The following is a 15,247-nucleotide window of genomic DNA, read 5'->3' on the forward strand; positions in this document are numbered from 1 at the left end:
ATGATCAATCTGCAGACAGATCAACATTGGTGGCCATTTTTAATCTGCATTGGGAGCCAGGGTAAACTGGAAGAAGAGTGAGACATTGCTCTTCATTAAATGGACTGACCAGTCCACCATCCCTTTCATTGTCAGATCTCATTTCATGAAGATGTTTGAAGGGGGCAAGGCATTCAACAAAAATTGGTTGGAGTGGATCACCAGAAATTAGGTTTGTGGGTGCGGCACTCCCTCTCAATAACAGGGAATTACCTGGTCATCAGGTACGAGGTTCTTCCAACTGAGAAAGACTGCCTCAAGGCCTGCCAACCGAACACAGTCCTTGGGCATCTAACTGGTGCCCAGAACATACTTGCCATGGAGCCCTAAAATAAATTTTTAATACCAGCACAAAATATGTGTGAAACACACCTACATTGGCATGTTGCTTGTATTTTATAATATTAGCTTGTTTTGAGTACTCTCTTTGATTTTTGATGTTCTGTGTGACTCCTTCTCCTGTGAAATGGGATCTTGACTCTATCCTAATAATGCAGGTTTTTTTTTCTCTGACTTAAAGACACCAATCTTGTGCATTAAGTGTCTTCCTGGGTTAGCAATGGAGAGGAAAAGTTAGCCATTAATCAGATTTCCAATTCAATTTTCTGAACTGATAAGTAAAAAAAAAACATGGGTAAATGGTATAAATAGTCACTTCCTCATTTCTTCACTCAAAAGGAATCACAGAATTCCAGTAAAATAAATTACGCCAAGGAGCGTCAGCCAGGGAAGAAGCCAAAAACTGAGTGAAGACAAGAGGGGCATGTACAGCCACAAAACAGAACAAAAGGGAAATAAAGGCCACTTTGTTTATTTGTGTATTAATCATATTGGTAAAAATATAGTGGAATATTTAATGGTCTTCCTTGCAGATAATAAAAGCACAGAGGAAAATGCCATCTGCACCTAACTGAGGCAAATAGATAAAGTATGCCAATCCACTGGCACAAAATGACATTCTATTGTGGGAGATAAATATGAGCAATGTAATCAAAACCCGATTACATTCTCTCAGAAAAATCAGATTTCATTGCAAAGGGAAAGTTGTGATTTTATTTTCAGAGGATATGTGTCATTTCATGTGAGGGTCTAGAACCTGTACATATTTTTTTTTACCTTAAATGATTTTGCATAAAAGAGATTCCTCACCATCACACGGTCAATGAATTAAATTTGATCCTGATCATTGGAACCATTTCAACTGTATTTATTGGACAGTCACAAAAATGGTGCAAGTAAATTGCAAAAGCTACTTCAGGTTCATTTAAATGAGTTGTGCTGACAAACTCCAATAAGAGTTTATTGGGCACATATTCATGAATTTACACTTTATTGAAAGAACATATTTCTCCTCACCTACTTTATTCTTTGTCTCAGTTAATGTCGCAACAGGTGTTTTCTTCCTTTCAGGCATGAAAGATTGAAAAAACTCAACCACTCATGATCTTTCTCCAGCTTAGTTTCCCCTGACCCTCATTTTCCCCCATCCTCCCTTTGTCACGCTTTCACCTTCCCTCCTATATGATACCAAAGATGCCAAACTCCACAAAGGTCTCAGCTTCATTTCCCTGCATCTTCAGCAGAGGACATTTGACTCTTCTTTTGCTCTTCACCCTCTGCACTCATTTCCTTGGCTTGTCTTCATCCCAGACTTGTTCCTGCCCCCACAATTTGTGATCCAACTGGATCCCATTCTCTTCACTTCTCTGGATCTATTCATTGATAACTTTCAAAGGAATACTGACCACCTTGATTTATTCACTTATCCTTTTGAATTTGCAGCACTTCATTCACCAGACCAACTCCAATATTGGCATCAACCCCTAATGGCTGACGAATTTACCTCATTCTCAAATGTCAGCTGATGAATGCATCCTCATACTTCCCTGGCCTCCACCCCTTCACAGCTTTCAGACTTTGGTCTCTCAGACCAATCTCTTAAGATCCATCACCAGGACTATTCTGCCAGACGCACTGTTCAGCTGGCTCTTACCCCACCAAACGTTTTTTCCAACTTTGTTCTTTATTTACCCCAGTCCAGACTCTTCACACAGATATTTGTGACATCTCTGATGGTCTCCACCACCCACTATTAGTTTCTGACTAGCACAGTTGGCGGTTAGCACAATGACTTTACAGCACCAGCGATCGGGACTGGACCCGTGCTGTCTGTACGTTCTCCCTGTGTCTGTATGGGTTTTCTATGGGAGCTTCAGTTTCCTCCCACCCTCCAAAAACATATAGGGGTATAGGTTAATGAGATGTAAATTGGGAGGCATGAGACCCTTTCAAGCTGCCTTGTAAAATGGGGTTAACCGTGCAATTTGCCTAGTTAGTGCCCCACTCACAAGGCAGCTTGAAAGGGTCTGACATGGCTAGGCATGTTGGAAGGCAACCGGTTCACAGCCCTACCTTAGAGTCAGGGAACCCATTAATACTTATCTAGATCATGTCCTCCCATGGCTTGAAAGCGGAAATGGCTGACCCATTTACTCCTGTGATATCACCACTTTCATTCCCAGCAGGAGAGAGGGGTCACCGGCAGGGAAGAGCGATCCCCGTGATCGGAGAGCCGGGGAGCGTGCTACAATTGGTGGGCTGGGGTGGGATGCCGTGATCAGCGGGCTGTGGGGGGGGGGGGGGTGCCGTGATCGGTGGGCCAGGGGGATGTCACATTCTGCTGCCGAGGGCTAGAGGGGTCAGCTGCTGAAGGGGTGGGGCAGGAGCGATTGACAGCTGATGGGGGATGGGGAGATGCATCATTCAACACATCATCGCAGGGGCGGGATCCACCTTAAATCACTGGGTTGGCGATTTACTGGGTCACTCCCGCCCCAGCTTGAAAGGTGCTGGGGGCACTTTCGACCCATTTAACAACCCAGGAGGGCTACCCAGGTGCGGCAGTTTAAAAGAACCTATGGATTCGTAGGGCTGAATTGGCCTGTTACATGCTGTATGTCTAAATTTGTTTAAAAATCCTTGTCACAGGAGTCATCTTTACCATGGACACACACTCCCTTGACACTCCAATCCCCTCCACCTCATATTGAACAGAGGCCAACCACACTCATTCTCTTGACTGCATATGTTCTCACATTCAACATTTTTTTCAACTTCACTCACTTTCTCCCGATTAATGGTGTAGCATCAGTGGGCCAAAGGTATGTCTTTTCATGGGATATTTAGAACTATCTATGTTTCAATTTTATTTGGACTCCATCCTTCAGCTCTTCTTCCTGCATTCACACTGAAATGAAAACAATCACTTTTGTTACCATTTTCCACCCTCCTCTCATTTTCACATTTTCCATCTCAGATTCTTCTGTTCTCTTTCTGAACCTCTCTATTGCATCTTGGGAAATAGATAATCTTTAATCATCATTTACAAATCTACAGATTCCCACAGTTGTATCAAATATATTTCTGCTCTAAAGACTCCAGTCCATTTTCTCAGTGCCAGTCTCTGGCATATTCACTTGAATGATGAGACTTTGATGATGGGTGGTTTTGGTTTCTTTTTGTGACTTGTGCCTTCCATTCTTGCCTGGTGCATGGACCCTTGACTACATCTCATCCTCCTACCCAGCTGCTCTCATCCTTCCTCTCCTGGACAGAGCAGGAATGGAGTTTCATTGACCTGTTCCAACACAATTCCTCAAACACACATATCCATCCTTTCCCTTTCAGCATTTCAAAGACAGGATTCTCTTCTGGTTGCCAATTCTGTCTACACCAACCCCACCCCTTCTTTCAGCAAGTTTCAGCATTCTTTCAGCAATGTGTTCTTTTACTGCTTCTCTTTGTTCAGCATCAGGAACCCCACCCTTTCATCCAAGGGAAGCAGCAATTCAAAAACATCTCTTCCAATCCAAAGCACTGCATTCATTGACAATGTGGTCTCCATGATATTGGAAGGACCAAAGACATTTTGGGTGACTACTATCTACAGCATCTGTGTTCAGTTCACAGGATGCCTCAGCTTTCCCTGTTGCTTTCTTCTTTAATTCTGCATCTCACTGCTCCTCTTGCCTGTCTATGGACACCTTCACTGTCATAATAATCCCCAATTTAAGGTCGAAGGACATTTCCTCTTCAGTCTGGAAATTTTGCATCCTTCGTGCCTTAATAATAAATTCTGCAACTTCAGTGACTTTGCTTTCTCCTGACTTTATCAGAACTGCCTTTATTGCTGCAGGTCATCAATTTGCAATATTCATTCCATTTTTTATCTCTTTTTGTGAAGTCTGACCTTTTACATTTTACAAATTAGCATTGCAAAACTTTTCATTCTTTGTTTCCCACTCTCTAATTCCTCTCATCACATATCTTTTGTTCATCCCCCCCCCTACTCATTTCTCTCTCTCTCTCTCTCTCTCTCTCTCTCTCTCTCTGGATGTCCTCTGAAACTTATCCCCAAAGGAACCCTAATCATCTTCCTACTCAAACCTTCTCTGCAATTTAAAATTAAGAGGCTATCAGATAGGTACCCGGAACTGAGAAAAATGGAGAGTTATGCAGAAGGAATATTCCAGGGTGTTGGTAGAGTAGGTTATTAGGTAAACGCACCATGGGCCAAAGACCCTTTTCAGTGCTGTAGATTTCGATGTTCTAGTCTGCTTTCTCTTTCCCTGCTGTGAGTCTTTGATAAGAAATTTTAGATGTTTCTTTTTCTACAGTTGCTCCCTGACCTGCTGGTGTCAGCATTTTCTGTTTTTTTTTTAAATTTCAGATTTATTCTTACATTTTTGAGATTTCTGGGGAAATACTGAGATTACCTTTGTTGGTACTTGTGCAATATAGTTGTTATCAGCTGTCATCCAATGCAGAATTCTGACATCTCTTTTGTTTCCATGGCCCAAGTAATATGTGTCACTGTTTGCATTACAGAAAAGATGTTCTTTGAAATGGTAATTTTATCATAATAAAATTCAAAATGTTTGCACAAGGACCATGTTCTGGCAGGTTATACATTAAAGAGACGTGAAACAAAATGCTATTGTATTGACTTTGAAATCAATTTCATTCAGTTGGTTTGCATCACTCAATTTGTACCAGGGAGAGATGGAGTTCTGAAATGCAGCCTTTTCGAACTGGAAACTAAAAACTGGGAAGTGATGGACAATGAACTGCACTTACCCATCATCAGTAATTGATAGATTGACTGAGACTCTATTCATTCAAAACAAAAAGCAGTTATTTCTGTGAATGCAATGGATAAATAGATAGTAACCATACCCTTCAATAAAATTATTGTTATGACTGGGCCATCTGATTTTCAAGATATAATATTTATTGCTACAAAAAAAAGAGCTGTGAGTAAGCTGAGAAACTATTGGAATTTCACATTTTGCTTGAACCAAAATCTTACAATTCATCTACTGGTAAAGAGGAAATAAGTTTGTTTGTTGGCCATCAGTTTTCAACATAAATGAAAACACAGTGAGGAAGTTTACTTTTGTGGCATTAATATAGCTCTGTCTGTCTCTGGATCCCCAATCTTAGAGCTCACAGAAGCATCTCATCCTTGAACCTGGCAGATTGCTAGAAACAGAGAGCGAAGAATATTAAACAAAAATAAATGCTGGAGGAAGTCAGCGGGTCATGCAGCATCCACGGAAAGCAATCGAGTCGACGTTTTGGGCCTGAGCTCTTCTTCGGAATTATTCCACTGCCTTGCGCTCTCCATGGATGTTGCGTGACCTGCTGACTTCCTCAAGCACTTGTTTGTGAATTGCTCCAGTGCTCCATCACCTGCAGACTTCTTAACACCCGAGTGTAAGAATATGACTTCCATGGATGAAAAATTTCCTTCCCCAGGAATTATCTAAGATGGAACCAGTTTGCAATCTCAGTGATCTTCTGGACCATGAGCAGAACTTCTAATCTCAAATTATTCAATTTATAGTGGCCACCAATTGTGAATTTACTAATATAAATGATCCCTATTTCATTTGTTGAAGTCTTATCCAAACCTTTATAACTAGCATGAGCAATTATGCGAGTGTTGTCCTCATCAACCACCCAGTCTCACTTACAATAGTGCAGCCAAACAAAGTCTCACTCGCTCATCATCTTATTCAATTTCCATCATCATTTTCCATGAATGTCCTCTTGCACGATCACTTTTCCTGGTCCAGGGTGGGCTTTATTTCATGGAGAAGCATTGTTCTGATGACTGGTCTGTCTGTTGTTACTTTGCATTCATCTTGATTTTATTTTAGAGGAATTACTGGTATAAAGCAAGCTGTTTATTTCAGGTCTTCCATAGCTGTTAAGGGCCTCAGGATATTAATTTTATTTTAAATTAAACAAACTAACAAGTGATAAAACAAAGGAATGGAGCTATTAAAATGTAATATAACAATTTTCCCTGGGTTGTTTGGCATTGTATGCATTGCTCTTTCTTCAGATTGCCTTTCCAATTGCAATTCTGAATAAAAATAAAAGCAGAATACGTGGTAAGAATGTAGTAAGTTATTTCACTAAGGGAAAGCATAAACTCATAACTCAAGCTTAAAATATTTTGAATCATCACTATTTACAAGTGTTTCTAGTCTTATACTTTTCAAGCTTCAAAGATTTCGACTTCTGAGTGCTGCCATACTGCATATGCATTCATGCCACCTAAGTATTTATTTAACAGGAAATGTGATGAGATAATATTTGCATAACCATCATGACTGGATAGTTTTGTCTATCCTAAATAGAAATTATTTGTATTTGATCTTTTTTTAAAATACAAACATAAGAAATTTGTTAGAATGTAAGTGCGGCCTATTATTTGGTGTGAAAAATGACTAAGTGTACCCTCCACATTTCCCCTTACACATTTAGTTGATTAATTTCCATCTGTGGTGAATTGATGAAACTATCCACTGATGTTGTGGCTATGAGGGAAACACCATGTCTAGGACATAAATGAACTGGTTCAAGCCCTGTGGATTAAAGAACTTAGAAATAGCAATCGAAGATCTACGATGGAAGTGTAAATTAGACAAATTAATACCCGATTAGCTATTGAAAGAGAAATTTAGTGCATCGATAAAGGAGACAGATAGTTTTTTTTAAAGTAAGAAATAAAACACAGTTGTAATAAGTTATTCCTTGTACCAGAAACATTGAGAGTACAGAATTATAGAACATGTATGACTAAGAATAAGATAATTTAGTCCTTTGTGCCTGTCAAATCACCTTCCAGTTTTGGAGCATGGACTTTCAGGTCATGGCTCTTCAACTGCACTTCCAATTACATTATAGTTACATGGCATGGAAACAGGCCATTCGGCTCAACTTGCCCATGCCAACAAACACCCCACCCATAATAGTCCCACTGCTGATGTTAGGCCCATATCCCTCTAAACTCATCCTATTCATGTGTCTGTCTACTTTAAAGTACTACTTTAAAGTACTACTTTAACTACTTCCTCTGACAGCTGTTTCCATATGTGCAGGATCGAATGGACTATAGTATCCTGGGATGATGCTGACCTCAAAAGACAATTTAATATCTTTCCCAATGAAAGAGTATCCTGGATACATGGCACTTACCATGATAACTTATTAAATAAATTGAATGGATTGACTTCCACCACACAGTAGGTTTTAACTCTCAACCATCTCAAGGAGGAATAAAATGGTTCCTCATCTCTCCTTTAATATTTTTACCATAACCCTTAAATTTACATCTCTTGTTGATCCCCCAGCTAAGGGTAATTTCATTCTATACAGTTCATAATTTTGGAAGAACAGAATATTACAGCACAGTACAGGTCCTTCAGCCCACAATGTTAGTGCGGCCTTTTATAAACCTACTCAACAACCTAAACCTTCCCTACCTCACACCCATTTACCCTCTATTTTTCTTGCCTGAATCTTTTAAATGTCCCAATTTTACCAGCCTCTATCTTCAATGAGCCTCCACAGTTCCAAAGAAAATAACCCCAATGTCTCCAAATTTTCTTTGTAATTAAAATTTTTCAATTTCTCTGAAATATCTTTTGTACCATTTCCAGTGTATATTGATCTGGCAACTGAAATACATTTCAGGTTATACAGGATTGGAGCTGTTCTGTCTGCATGGAGGCAGTAATGATGGGTGTGAAAGGTGACAAGATAGAACTGGTCTTCATCATTGCATATGTAAAAGTTGATGTCATGCCTTCTAACAATATCACTAAAGATAAGCTTGTAGATGAGGCAAAAAGATGGGGAAAAAAATGAATGCTTGGAGGGGATTGGAATTTAATCACTAAGCTTCAGGGGAAGACAGTGAAGATGGAATTTTATCTATCCTACTGAGAGAATCAGTATCAAAACTAAGAATTAATTTTGAGGTTAAATATTGGTTGAAAATCTTACAGAATGTGAATATTTTTGATGACAACTTCACTAATCAGATGAGGTAGGGTCATAATTAGCTTGAAACAAACACCTTTTGAAATTCTTATCTCAATACATATCCAAGATTATTATTTTCCATGATACCATCTTAATATCTGAAGTCTAAATGGGATATTCCCTGTCTGCTATTCTTATGTTTCCCTGTTTATTTTAAACGGGTTAATACCTCTATTACAATGCCAATTTTTAAAAAAATAAATCACCTCACTTGGACCCGACGAGCCCTCCAGCAACATTATGGCTGAATTTAATAAATAAGCAAGTTTCATGGATCAATTTCAACATTTGCTATCATGCTTCATCTACATCCTAATTATCCACATATTTATTAATTCTTTTACAAAATAGAGGGCCCTAACAATTATCAGACATGATCTTTCTAATATAAACTCAATGTACTGATTCAACCATATTTAATAAGAATTACTGATAAGCTGATTTTTAAGAAATAATTTCATGAACATTATAAAGAATAAAAAAGAATGAATTCTGGCAAGACTGTAAGTGTTACACCATTCAGCGAAATAGAAATACTGTTTGAAGTGTACTCTCGCTGCACAAATTAAATAATAAGAATTAATTCATGCAGAACATTAAATACTGAATAAGTGCGTTCAGTGAAAACGAAGTAGAATCACATTGAATGAATGCAGTATGGTCTGTACAACTTAAACAAAGTGACTATTGGAATATTAAAATTTGCCCATTAAAGAGATTCATATACAGTGATCCATTTGTACCTACATATATGTGTTGAGAGCAGAATTCACCTTAGCTGAGATTACCCTCTTCAGTCAGCCAATTTTCAGTTTGGACTCATCTAAAAAGGTGTCTCTTGGATGCTGCAATTTGTGAATAGGACATATTTGTGAATAGGTCAGTGAATAGAACAAATTTATGTAAGACCTATAGGGAAACGAACGAGGATGTGAATACCTAAAGTCTATTTTCTGTTTCAGAGCTTCTGTGTTGATATTTCTAATTAGTTGCTGCAATACCTGTACCTAATCAATTAAAGTATATTAATGCAAGTGGAAAAGAGTGAAGACATTTAAAGAAGCTGGCTTGACATTTCTAGTGACCTTCAGAGGACTGAAAAAATAAATTTTGGCACAGGTTGACTGAGCTGCCACTGAATCCTGAGTTCCATCAGAAGCCATACTTTTTAATAGCCAAGGTAAATGGAGTAAAATGATCAATCCTGGTTTCAGGGTTGGGCCAGGATCAATTTGGAAATGGAATGGACTGTTCTAATTTCATATGTACAATGACTAACTCTGGAAATAAAATGGGTTAATTCTTGTGGAATTTATTCTCGCATCTTTATTGAATCTTCCATCGTTATCATATTAGGCATATTTCATAATCTTCCCCTGTGGAAACAGAAAGTCAATGTTCGATAGTGCATCTTTGCAGCATCTGCCATTTTAGTGTGGTGCCTAACCATCAACGCACAAACATATATACTATAAATGTGTATTTAATACATGTAATACAAGTTTGCTCAGCCTACAAACATTGGCCATTTAACTCTGGAACCAGTGCACAATATAAAACTATAAAATTAACGCTAGTACAACTCACTTCTTTCTTTCTTTGGCTTGGCTTTGCGGATGAAGATTTATGGAGGGGTAATGTCCACATCAGCTGCAGGCTCGTTTGTGGCTGACAAGTCCGATGCGGGACAGGCAGACACGGTTGCAGCGGTTGCAAGGGAAAATTGGTTGGTTGGGGTTGGGTGTTGGGTTTTTCCTCCTTTGTCTTTTGTCAGTGAGGTGGGCTCTGCGGTCTTCTTCAAAGGAGGTTGCTGCCCGCCGAACTGTGAGGCGCCAAGATGCACGGTTTGAGGCGATATCAGCCCACTGGCGGTGGTCAATGCGGCAGGCACCAAGAGATTTCTTTAAGCAGTCCTTGTACCTCTTCTTTGGTGCACCTCTGTCGCGGTGGCCAGTGGAGAGATCGCCATAGAATATGATCTTGGGAAGGCAATGGTCCTCCATTCTGGAGACATGACCCACCCAGCGCAGTTTCACTTAATACTCAACTGATAAACCAATTTCTCAGTGATCAGAGTAGACTTCATATATTTAATCAAGTCATAAGGATACACCAGAAGAATGCATTCAATTGCATTCCCTCTTACCTGAAGAACTATAATACTAAATAAAAAGATTTTAGGAGCTTGTCTGTTTTTTGTTCATACCCTGGCTCAGTCCCGAAATGTTAGATACCCTTTGTTTCCTATAGATGCCACGTGACCTGTTGAGTTTATCCAGCACTTTTATGTATTGTGCTACAATTACAGAGTCTGCAGATGTTCCTGTTTAATCTAATGTCAAAGAATAACTTTAAACTGTTTGTACTAAGGATTTCTTACACTCAGACAAAGATGAGGGTGATTCTACTTCTTTCTTCACTTAGAAATGTTATTATGAATTAAATTTTGGTTGAATTTAATCTAATTTTGAACCTCAAATGTGCAATGTAAAAGTGACTTAGCATTCACATCAATATGAAACTGATACTGGAGGTTTTTTATGTAACAGAAATGGCCTGCAGTCTCAACTTAATACTTCAAGAAACAACCTGCATCACAAACTTCATGAAAAGTTTGTGGGAAAAAAAGGCAGCTATACATTGTGAGGTGTCTGAGGTGGTTCGGTATGTCACCAAAGACTTTCGTAAACTTCTACAGGTGTACCGTGGAGAGCATTCTGACTGGTTGCATCACTGCCTGGTACAGAGGTGCCAACTCTTAGAACAAGAATAAACTCCAGAGGGTTGTTAACTTGGCCTGGGACATCACAGGCACCTGACCACTTCATCGAGGACATCTACATGAGGGGGATAGCAGTCTCTATCCTCAAAGACCCCAATAACCCAGGACATGCCCTCTTCACTCTGCTACAATCAGGGAAAAGGTAAGAAGCCTAAATGCTAGCACTCAACAGCACAAGGACAGCTTCTTCCCCGCTGCCATCAGATTCATGAATAATCAATGAACCAGACACTGCCTTACTATAGTTATTATTTTTTTTTATATATAGTAATGCCATAAGATGGCTCTTTGTATGTTTGCTCTATGATGCTACTGAATTTCATGACTTGTTCATGACAATAAATCCTGATTCTGATTACCAGACTATTTTGAGTGGAGGGTAGGACAGATTGAAAGGGCTGGATGGAGTGGACATGGAGATGTTTCCATTTGTAGGAGAGGCTGAGACCAAGACGCACAGCCTCAGTATAAAATCATGTCCCTTTAGAACACAGAGGAGGAGAAATTTCTTCACCCAGAGGATGCTGAATCTATGGAATTCATTATCACAAATGGCTGTGAAGGACACTCATTATGTATATTTAAAACAGAGGTTAATAGGTTTTTGATTATGAAGGGTGATAAAGGTTATGGGGAGAAGGCAAAAGAATGGGGTTGAGGAAATATCTAGCAGCCATATGATATGAATGTCCAAAAGGCTTCATTGTCCACTTCATTGTCTATCAAGATTCTCAATCAGTCCAGTTTAAATTATATTGGACATACAGGCATCTGACATTGTTACCACCTGTGAAGTTGATTATCCTGTTCAATGCAGAATCCATGAGTTCCTTGACTGAAGCAGAAGACAGGCCAGTGATCTTTTTTATAATCAGTAATTAGAAATCAGAGACATGCATTTTCAGAACTGTGTGTGAACCTGCAGAGTCAGAGTCCTATAAACTGCAATCTCAGCAACCTGGGTTCAATCCTGATCCAGATGCCAGCAGTGTGGACTGTGTCCGTTATCCCAAGGATCCCATCAGTTTTCTGGGCTGCTCACTTTTATTTTAATTGATTGATCACCATGAATGGGCTCTTGTGGGCTGGTCAGTGGCAGAAATTGGGGGAACTTGACGGTTATGTGGGGGGGGAACTTGACGGTAATGTGTGGGGGAACTTGACGGTAATGTGGGCAGGATGAAATGGGATTAATTATAGAATATGTTTACTCATCAAGAGACTGACAAGAACTTTGTTTTGCCATGAGTTCGCGTCAGAGAGTATTAATTTAAAAAAAAATGATTAGAGCATTATTTAAAAAAAAACACTTTCATTCAGACGAAAGTTGCCACACTTTAAGGACATTTGTTTAGCAAAATACATTGCCAAAATCACACTGTCATTTAAACGCGATGAAGACACAGTCTCTAATCATTGCGGAGATTTCATTGAGGTCGCTAAGATTGGTCCCGTCGGTTCATTCAGACTTCAGTGCAGAAAAGGGAACGCCAGTGCAATCACAAATGGTTGGTGACTGAGATTCACCCTCATTCTCGCCCCCCCCCCCCCACTTTTGTTCAATGTCACCAGAAAACCACACAATTTATCATACACTTCCATTAGTCTCATTTCTTTTCAAGCCAATATTTTATTCTACGCAGGAGTGTATCCCTTACGGCATCGCTGAACACCCTAGAACCTGATATCAGTATTAAAAATAATGTACCTCCCAAGAAGTCCAATCAACTCATCCAGCGAATGCAAGGTATTCAAGTTGTAAGCACCCTTAAATTCCGCTTAAAATGGCGAAATTGCTCGAAAAACATCTCCGGCTCTGCCATTACTATACTTTCCTGTTGTTTATTCTTCACAGGTAAAATGCGTTCATTTCCACCTGAAAATGTAAGTTGGCAGTTATGACTATATTGTCCTTAATCATCCGTATTTTATCACAGTTCAATCAGTAACTCTTATGCATGCGCCTCTATTAGAAAGTCATGCCCTTCTTTATAGTACACATTCTTCTATGTTGCAGTAATCTCGTTTAATCTTGTCGCATATACAGTAAATATTTGCTATGTACAAAGTAATACAAACATATGAAGTCGGTTGTATCTTGTTTCAGCCTTGGAACATGCAGACTGGGATTGTAGTGGCTTTATACGGCAAATGCTTTGAGTTGTTGATCTTCCTCGAATGTGCACACCTTCACAAAACAAATGGGTGGCCAAGTCTGTGTATTACTTTTTAATCATGTACCAGAAGTGCGGCGAAGGAGGAACAATGCCCATGTAGGAACTGAATCCCGCGTTGTATGTTCTCCATAAACTCTCCAAATCTAATCCCGCCGACTCAGTAAAAAAATACAGTTGAAGTCTGTTTTCATAAATACAAACCTTAAGCACGCTTTTTATCTCAGAACAGAGAAAACGTTTACTTAAAAAAAATCTGACTGAATGGGTTAACTTGGTTTTGCCTGTCTTTCAGTTTTACCCGAACATGCCTAAAACAATCCAATCAGTTTAATCAAGTGGAGTCCACGATTCATCAATGGGTGATACAGAAAAGTGGCAGAAACGCTCATTTTCAGTACATTGTGAGCTCCAGGTGGGTTCAACCTTTCGCAAAAAAAACAAGTGGTAATCAAAGTCAACTTGTTGATGCACTCTCCTTTTTGCTGACGATCCGATTACAGTTTTAGTTGCAAACTACATCAACTATGTTTTTAAACGCAGTGATAGCATGTCTATCTGAAAATGTATTTCATTCCTCCTCGGGCTACAGTCGACGCCTACGTCGATTGACTAACTCCACCCACCCGATACCGTAACACAGGAATAGCTCCCGATAGAACCTGCTCCGTGAACTCTAGCGGACCGCAGAGACTGGAAGCTGTCATCTGTTTCTTTTCTGGTTCTTTTTACTGATGTACGACTCCGGCAAGTTTTTACACATGTATTCTGTACTTAAAAATAAGTCATTACTATTATATAGATGTAATGCCGGTTTTAAAACCGAACGGTTTCTGTTCGACGCATTGAAGACCCTGAATTTTTAAAATAAGTTGATGGTGTGTAGATAGTTTGGCGACGCATATCATTTGGCTTCCATGGTCAAGAGCATCCGCGCTAGAGAATGTCATTCCACTCCCAAATCTTCCCTTCCCTTAAATGTTGCGATTGTAACTTAAATTACACTTCGGGTCTGCGATTTCCACGAGGACTAACACTCAAGTATCCCTTTACAAAGGCGAATGCCAATAACTAATATGCGACTAGAATACTTGCTTGTCGAAGAAAATAGCAAAGGAGAACCGGCCTTGCATTCTTTAAAAAAAAGATTTGGGCTCCAAACTGACTCAAGTGCTCATCCACCTGATGTCAATTCGCTTAAAAAAACCCCGTAAGTTATGTTTTCTTCATCCTGAGCGCCTACAATTAATTTCTGGGATAAATCGTTTTGACCTCTACTAAATCTGTTAAACTTCCAACATTTCAGAAAACATTTTCATTTATTCCAACTTGGTCAGACTCGGCCTATTTTAACCCTTTATGGAATCAAAAGTGAACTTTTCCTTCAGACAGGACGGCTGTAAATATTGACTACGCTATTTATGTAAACCTTGCAGGTTCTGCTTTGAGTCGACGGTATCCAAATACTGTTACTGTATCTCCAAAGCATTCAGTGTGCGCGCAGCGCCGGACGGCCGCCTGTACTACAAACACACACAGATCTATTAACAAAGGAAATACAACAAAAGGAATGTCATCTGCTTATTTCGGCAAACAGCAAGAAAGCATATGCTCGTGTAAATCAAATCCGGGATCGCAAGGGTGAACTGCTCCCCTAATGGAGCACGTCGCTGAAGATTTGCCTCTTGGTTTATGCAGTTAGGGAACCCCAGGAGTTTGCTCTGACTCGGGTCAATGTTAATTAACAACCGTAGCCTTTTAACCCAACCCTCTGAATTATGAGGCAAGGAGTCAATAAACAAGACATGTAAACGTCGAATGTTCGTCGTTCTGACACCCGCCACCGATGCTTCCG

This window comes from Narcine bancroftii, chromosome 3, assembly GCF_036971445.1.
Source record: "Narcine bancroftii isolate sNarBan1 chromosome 3, sNarBan1.hap1, whole genome shotgun sequence".
Classification (NCBI taxonomy): domain Eukaryota; kingdom Metazoa; phylum Chordata; class Chondrichthyes; order Torpediniformes; family Narcinidae; genus Narcine; species Narcine bancroftii.